Here is an 8,028-nt window from a genome sequence, read left to right on the forward strand (position 1 = left end):
TTCACATTATGATATCGGTGCGGAATGTTTGTACAGGATTGTAACTAGTGTTAAGGTGGATGTGAAACTGTCTCACTCGCTCAAAGAGAGATACATGTAGAGGGCAAGCAAATGTACCACCAAAGCAAAGTATCCACATGAGCACCAATTGTGCCCCCCCCCTCTTTACTGATTTGTTTCTTTAGGCATATGCATCGGAATTGGCAAATTCAAAACACGGAAACTTGACCACGGTTAACTTAAGCTTCAGATATATCCATGATCTGATATCGTTCAATAATAGTCAAATAGTCAATTCCTTCCAGAGACTTGCCCACCAGGGCCCACTTGCACAAAGCGATCTTAGCGCTAAGACTATGGTAAGCCTATGTTGAAGTATGGGAGTTACGATCATCTCAGCGCTAAGATCGCTTTGTGCAAGTGGGCCCTGAACTAGAAAAGAGAAAACGCCTGATTTATATTCTATTCATAAAGATTCAGAGCGACAAGAAAAATCGCCACAATATTGTATGACAAGAGGGATGACTTCAACTTTCCAGTAATCAACTTTCCCTTCATGTCAAGCAATATTTTTGAGCATGTTCTTTTCACGACGATATTATTGAGCGTCATACGACTCTTGCTCAAACGTTGTTTTATCCAGGTTATGACATTGAAGGCCTCAGTAAAGCTTTCAAAAGGTTTTATGGTAGACATGTGGAGGACATTTCCAAATTTGACTCATCAGTGACAAAATTATCCCTGATGCAAGTCCCTATTTTGACTTGTACCATATGTCCCCATGTGTTCTCAGGTGAAGACATGCCTTGTCTTTGCATGTGTTTGTGATAGGTGCCACCGATGGGACTGGAGATCGTCACCTTGACTATTTGATGTTTCAAAAACACATGAATCGTACAATGGAGATTTCTTATGATTTTGTGAATGTCTTTTATTGTTTTCATCATCGGGGTGAGTGAGTTAAAATTTAACATCGCATCGGCATTGTTTCAGCCATAGAGCGACTATTATCACCATCACCATCATCATGATCATGTTTTTAAAATTGAAAATAACAAAATTTAGCTTCAGGAATGACAATGGCATGACCACCAACATAAGTATTGATAAAATGATATAAAAAAATGTTTCATGAATTTTATGAACTTTTTTCTGAATGTTAACCCTTTTATAACCAAAAATATATTTTTCATGGCACGCGTGTTCTGTCTGTTAACTACACGTCCTTGGTCAACGATTTGCTCAAATCTCCTTATATATATAATCGCCCATGAAAATCCCACTTTTGACATATACTTCTTTTTAACCTTTGCTCTGCCTTTGGATTATAGAATATGTATATATATGAAGTGCGTATGGTTGTAGAGAAAAAACCGCTAGCTCTGTCAAATTAACACTTTATCAATAATAATGGAAAAACAAAAGAAGCATAACTTCTTTAATTCGCGGGGCGGTCAGGTAGCCTAGTGGTTAAAGCGTTCGCTCGTCACGCCGAAGACCCGGGTTCGATTCCCAACATGGGTAAAATGTGTGAAGCCCATTTCTGGTGCCCCCCCCCCCCCCCCCCCCCCCCCGTGATGTTGCTGGAATATTGCTAAAAGCGGCGTTAAATCATACTCACTCACTCACTCTTTAATTCGGTGGAGAGAAAGGGTTATATACAACCATGCCTTAGTTTATTCTTCACCACAAAATAATCGGGGATTAATAGAAGTTTTTCAAATTCATATGAAAAAGGGATAACTCAATATTATAAAACTTGAGACGACATAGTAAATGTGGCCTGACGCCGTTTAGGTACCCGTGCCTTGGACTGTTGGGGTAAATGTAGCTTGACGCCGTTTAGGTACCCGTGCCTTGGACTGTTGGGGTAAATGTAGCTTGACCCCGTTTAGGTACCCGTGCCTTGGACTGTTGGGGTAAATGTAGCTTGACCCCGTTTAGGTATCCGTGCCTTGGACTGTTGGGGTAAATGTAGCTTGACGCCGTTTAGGTACCCGTGCCTTGGACTGTTGGGGTAAATGTAGCTTGACCCCGTTTAGGTACCCGTGCCTTGGACTGTTGTGGTAAATGTAGCTTGACGCCGTTTAGGTACCCGTGCCTTGGACTGTTGGGGTAAATGTAGCTTGACCCCGTTTAGGTACCCGTGCCTTGGACTGTTGTGGTAAATGTAGCTTGACGCCGTTTAGCTACCCGTGCCTTGGACTGTTGGGGTAAATGTAGCTTGACCCCGTTTAGGTACCCGTGCCTTGGACTGTTGTGGTAAATGTAGCTTGACGCCGTTTAGGTACCCGTGCCTTGGACTGTTGTGGTAAATGTGGCCTGACACCGTTTAGGTACCCGTGCCTTGGACTGTTGGGGTAAATGTGGCCTGACACCGTTTAGGTACCCGTGCCTTGGAATGTTGTGGTTAATGTAGCTTGACGCCGTTTAGCTACCCGTGCCTTGGACTGTTGTGATAAATATGGCCTGACACCGTTTAGGTACCCGTGCCTTGTACTGTTGTGGTACATGTAGCTTGAAGCCGTTTAGGTACCCGTGCCTTGGACTGTTGTGGTAAATGTAGCTTGACGCCGTTTAGGTACCCGTGCCTTGGAATGTTGTGGTAAATGTAGCTTGACGCCGTTTAGGTACCCGTGCCTTGGAATGTTGTGGTAAATGTAGCTTGACGCCGTTTAAGTACCTGTGGCTTGGACTGTTGTGGTAAATGTGGCCTGACACCGTTTAGGTACCCGTGCCTTGGACTGTTGTGATAAATGTGACCTGACGCCGTTTAGGTACCCGTGCCTTGGACTGTTGTGATAAATGTGGCTTGACGCCGTTTAGGTACCCGTGCCTTGGAATGTTGTGGTAAATGTAGCTTGACGCCGTTTAAGTACCTGTGGCTTGGACTGTTGTGGTAAATGTGGCCTGACACCGTTTAGGTACCCGTGCCTTGGACTGTTGTGATAAATGTGGCCTGACGCCGTTTAGGTACCCGTGCCTTGGACTGTTGTGATAAATGTGGCCTGACACCGTTAAGGTACCCGTGGCTTTGGACTGTTGTGGTAAATGTGGCCTGACGTCGTTTAGGTACCCGTGCCTTGGACTGTTGTGGTAGGTTACTCTGAATAAGAGAATGTCGTAATTGTTCATCTTTACTTGTAAACAGCAGAATCTCTGCGTTTGTACACATGAGATGCAATTCAAACTTGACACATCGATTTTAGTTCAACAAAACCAGTAAATGCACTACCGTTTCACCGGATTGTCTGGTCAAGACTCGATTGGCAGGAGAAGTCCCGTGTGGCATTAGGCAACAGACTCTTATATCATCCGATTAGTGTGAGTGGCGGTGCTACCGTTAGAGAAGGACATGTCATCCTTTTCGCCAACACCTGGTGTCAGCACTGGTTTTCAGTGATCCATTCATAGGATTTTCACCTCTATTTAGCCTTTGACGCCCAATGGAATCTGTTTCGATGGGTTATAGAGGTTTATTGACGTTATATATTTACCTCGTTTAAGTAGTCAGTACAAGATAGTACGGGGTAGTATTAACAAGCTAGTCATTACAAGGTAATGAGTACAAGATAGTCAGACTGATATAGTCAGTTTAAGATAGTCAGTACAAGATAGTCAGTGCAAGATAGTCAGTACAACATAGTAGGTACAAGATAGTACAAGATAGTCGGTACAAGACAGTCAGTATAAGATAGTCAGTGTAAGATAGTCAGTATAAGATAGTCAGTACAAGATAGTCGATACAAGATAATCAGTACAAGATGGTCGGTATAAGATAGTCAATACAAGATAGTCAGTATAAGATAGTCAATACAAGATAGTCAGTATAAGATAGTCAGTACAAGATAGTCGATACAAGATAATCAGTACAAGATAGTCAGTATAAGATAGTCAAACCAAGGTAGTCGGTACAAGATAGTACAAGGTAATCAGTACAAGATGGTCGGTATAAGATAGTCAATACAAGATAGTCAGTATAAGATAGTCAATACAAGATATTCAGTATAAGATAGTCAATACAAGATAGTCAGTATAAGATAGTCAGTACCATACGGTTCAAGAATGTGTTGTTCTTACAGTGAAAGTATTTTATCGTCACCCTGCTCGGCCTGGCTGAAGATTTAATAGCATTTAAGAAGGACGAGAAATATATTTGATCTATAATTCAGGTGAAGGTCTGACTTTTGTTAGACTTTGATGACTGTCATCTGCCTATGAAACCTTGCGTTACAATTGTGATTTACAGGTAAACAAGTAAATGTATGAATAAAACAGTTCATAAAATATATGTATAAATTGTGACACCCATTAAAACGGACGACACTGCTTCCAGTGGAATCCATGGGGCTAACAATGTCCGTATTAACGAGCCATGGGTAAGCACTCACTTCTATCTCAATTCTTTATATAGTCAATGAAATCCCGTTGGTCCGCATCCCCTTTTATCCGGAAACTCCATATTCCGGCCGATTACTATACACATAAGCAAACTCCGTAACCGTGGCTCTTTTGTAGCGTTACCTGTTAATATGGACGATTACTGTACAAGTAGACATACTCCGCACACATTATCCGTTTATACGGACACATGTGTATACTCATTTCTACCGCAAAGTAACTATCCGGATTAATGGGTTATTACTGTATTCCAGGTAATGCTACCTTCAATAGAAGACAGTCACTGTGCCAGTTTCACATCTGGCAGTAAGTCCACTGGATGTAATAATTCATTCCACAAAAGAATTGAAATGGTATGAACTCTTCACAGCGAGAGAGAGAGAGAGATGGAGAGAGAGAGAGAGAGAGAGAGAGAGAGCGAGAGAGAGAGAGAGAGAGAGAGAGAGAGAGACGCACACAGACACACAGACACAGACACAGACACACACACACACACACTCACACACACTCACACTCACTCACACACACAACCCACATTCATAGATTTGTTTTTATCGGAAAAGGGCAAGACTTTATGAGGCTTTAATAGTCGGGCGGCAGATACTTGGTGTGACATTTGTTATAGTTTGATTGCTTGTATCATAGTTAAGGAAAATGTGCATGTGACTGTGTATGCTGTCGTTACTTAGTGACTGAATAAACACTGATTTAGTAAGTAGGTCGTTGGGATAGCTCAGTGGTCAAATCGCTTGTAATGCCGAAGGCCCGGGTTCGAGCTGATGAGTACAAAGAACCCATTTCTGATATCCCTGAAATATTGCTCAAAGCGGCGTAAAGGTATTCTCACTTACTTAAGTAGCACACAATTCCAAGTGTCCCAAAGTGTGAAATCTATATTTTATCAAATAAATTTCTGTACTCGAGTATAGCGTGTCCAACTTAATTCTGATGCAATGCAGTCGTGCAAAGTTCCAATTATCATATGGTACCAGTGCTGTTAAGATTCATCCCGATTGTGATCTGTGGTTTGTCAACGCCATTCCAATACAGGTAAGATTCATCCCGATTGTGATCTGTGGTTTGTCAACGCCATTCCAATACAGGTAAGATTCATCCCGATTGTGATCTGTGGTTTGTCAACGCCATACCAATACAGGTAAGATTCATCCCGATTGTGATCTGTGGTTTGTCAACGCCATTCCAATACAGGTAAGATTCATCCCGATTGTGATCTGTGGTTTGTCAACGCCATTCCAATACAGGTAAGATTCATCCCGATTGTGATCTGTGGTTTGTCAACGCCATTCCAATACAGGTAAGATTCATCCCGATTGTGATCTGTGGTTTGTCAACGCCATTCCAATACAGGTAAGATTCACCCTGATTGTGATCTGTGGTTTGTCAACGCCATTCCAATACAGGTAAGATTCATCCCGATTGTGATCTGTGGTTTGTCAACGCCATACCAATACAGGTAAGATTCATCCCGATTGTGATCTGTGGTTTGTCAACGCCATTCCAATACAGGTAAGATTCATCCCGATTGTGATCTGTGGTTTGTCAACGCCATTCCAATACAGGTAAGATTCATCCCGATTGTGATCTGTGGTTTGTCAACGCCATACCAATACAGGTAAGATTCATCCCGATTGTGATCTGTGGTTTGTCAACGCCATTCCAATACAGGTAGGATTCACCCTGATTGTGATCTGTGGTTTGTCCACGCCATTCCAATACAGGTAAGATTCACCCTGATTGTGATCTGTGGTTTATCAACGCCATTCCAATACAGGTAAGATTCATCCTGATTGTGATCTGTGGTTTGTCAACGCCATACCAATACAGGTAAGATTCACCCTGATTGTGATCTGTGGTTTATCAACGCCATACCAATACAGGTAAGATTCACCCTGATTGTGATCTCACAAGACCATGGAGCGTCCATTCCAATTTGGAATGAACGTTGGATTGCTTTGGAAAGATAGCTCATTCCAACCTTTCCAAAGCTTGGAAGGATCGATCTTTACGGAAAATCCAAAATTGGATTGGCAACATTTCCAAACATATTTCCAACACAGGAAATGTTTGGAATGACTTGGAATTGTTTGGAATTGTTTGGAAGTATGGTTAGAAGGGACAAGTTAAAATATGTTTTATTAGTAATTTGAACAATCAAAAGACTGAATTATTTATTGAGTTTAAACTATATATTATAATTAATAAACTTATCTCAAACATTCACTACTTGTCTGTCTAGCGAGGGGCTTTTACAGTCGCATTCTCTCTAGGTGAGAGGGAGACCCGCACTTGACTCGACAAGACACTAATAGGTCTCAAGATTAAGTATTCGGCTGGATGGCTGCCATTTAATTACAAAACGGACAGTCGTCTAGACGGCTCACATGTAAGTGCGCCGACATGTGCCTAAGATCATAAAATGGACAATCTTTGGTAACATCTAATTTACTGTTGTCTCACGCCATAGCTTTGAATAATTCTGTTCATTGAACAATTGGAATTCAGGGAGTTATCAATAATTGTTTTACTTAACATAATATAAGATAAGTTGTTTACGACATAATATTATCATGTCAGGACGTACTGCAGTCAAAACCATATATTTTAAAATCAATTTAATGACAGACTATGATTTCCAAGTCCCGATTATCAAATCAATGAGGTATCAGTTTCACCACATGTGCACAGACCGCCTATACTTATATATACACAACTATTCTCCAGTTAAAGTTCTATCCTCTTATCAAATAATCTGCGAGAGTGATCATCATTAAGGAAACTCATTCTCATCAAAGAATACAGAACAATTGAAGAATCAGATGCATACATTTATTGCCATGCTTCATTCATCACGAAGCAGATTTACATACATTTGTGAACAGCACTTAAACTGTGATAATGAATTTTACCATTGTCCATATTAACATAATAATATATACATATATACAAAACAGGACATGCATTTAATAAATATTTACCATTATATGGATTTCCGAATATATAACGACTTCAACGTTGATATTTCAAACAAAAACAAAGTCTTCTGTCTTTTAACGTTCAGGGGAAAAGGGTTTGCTTTCACAATTTAACATTGGTTTTCATCAAAGGACAATCAAATCAAGCCAAAAACACGAAAAATACATGTATATGTTTAGCGACCGTCATTATACAGCGAGGGGGGAAATTCGTCTGCTCTGACTGCCTTCACAAAAACATTCCAGCCCTTAATTACCGAGGCAGCTGTGACGTAGTAGCATTACATTCGCTGCGTTTGCAGCATATAAGATGTGTAATCTGTGGAGTAACTAAAGTGATATTACGGCTGAAATCTTACTTGCATGGTTGTTTTAATAGAAAACTTATGTTTTAAAAACACAGTTGTACTTATATAATGTTTTTAGGTTTGGTTTATAAATACTAGAGACGATTTTTTATACATATAAAACTGATCGGAAATTTTTATTACATCACTGTGTCAATAATTATTGACTGATTCCGTCAAACAACTGTCAAACCATTTATTGCCATGAACGTACATGTACACATGAAGTCGGCGCTGTCTGAGGTTCCAGGTACTTACTTACTTACTTACTTACTTAGGAGATTTAA

This window comes from Haliotis rufescens, unplaced genomic scaffold (assembly GCF_023055435.1).
Source record: "Haliotis rufescens isolate VD_foot unplaced genomic scaffold, xgHalRufe1.0.p SCAF_5, whole genome shotgun sequence".
NCBI classification, from domain to species: domain Eukaryota; kingdom Metazoa; phylum Mollusca; class Gastropoda; order Lepetellida; family Haliotidae; genus Haliotis; species Haliotis rufescens.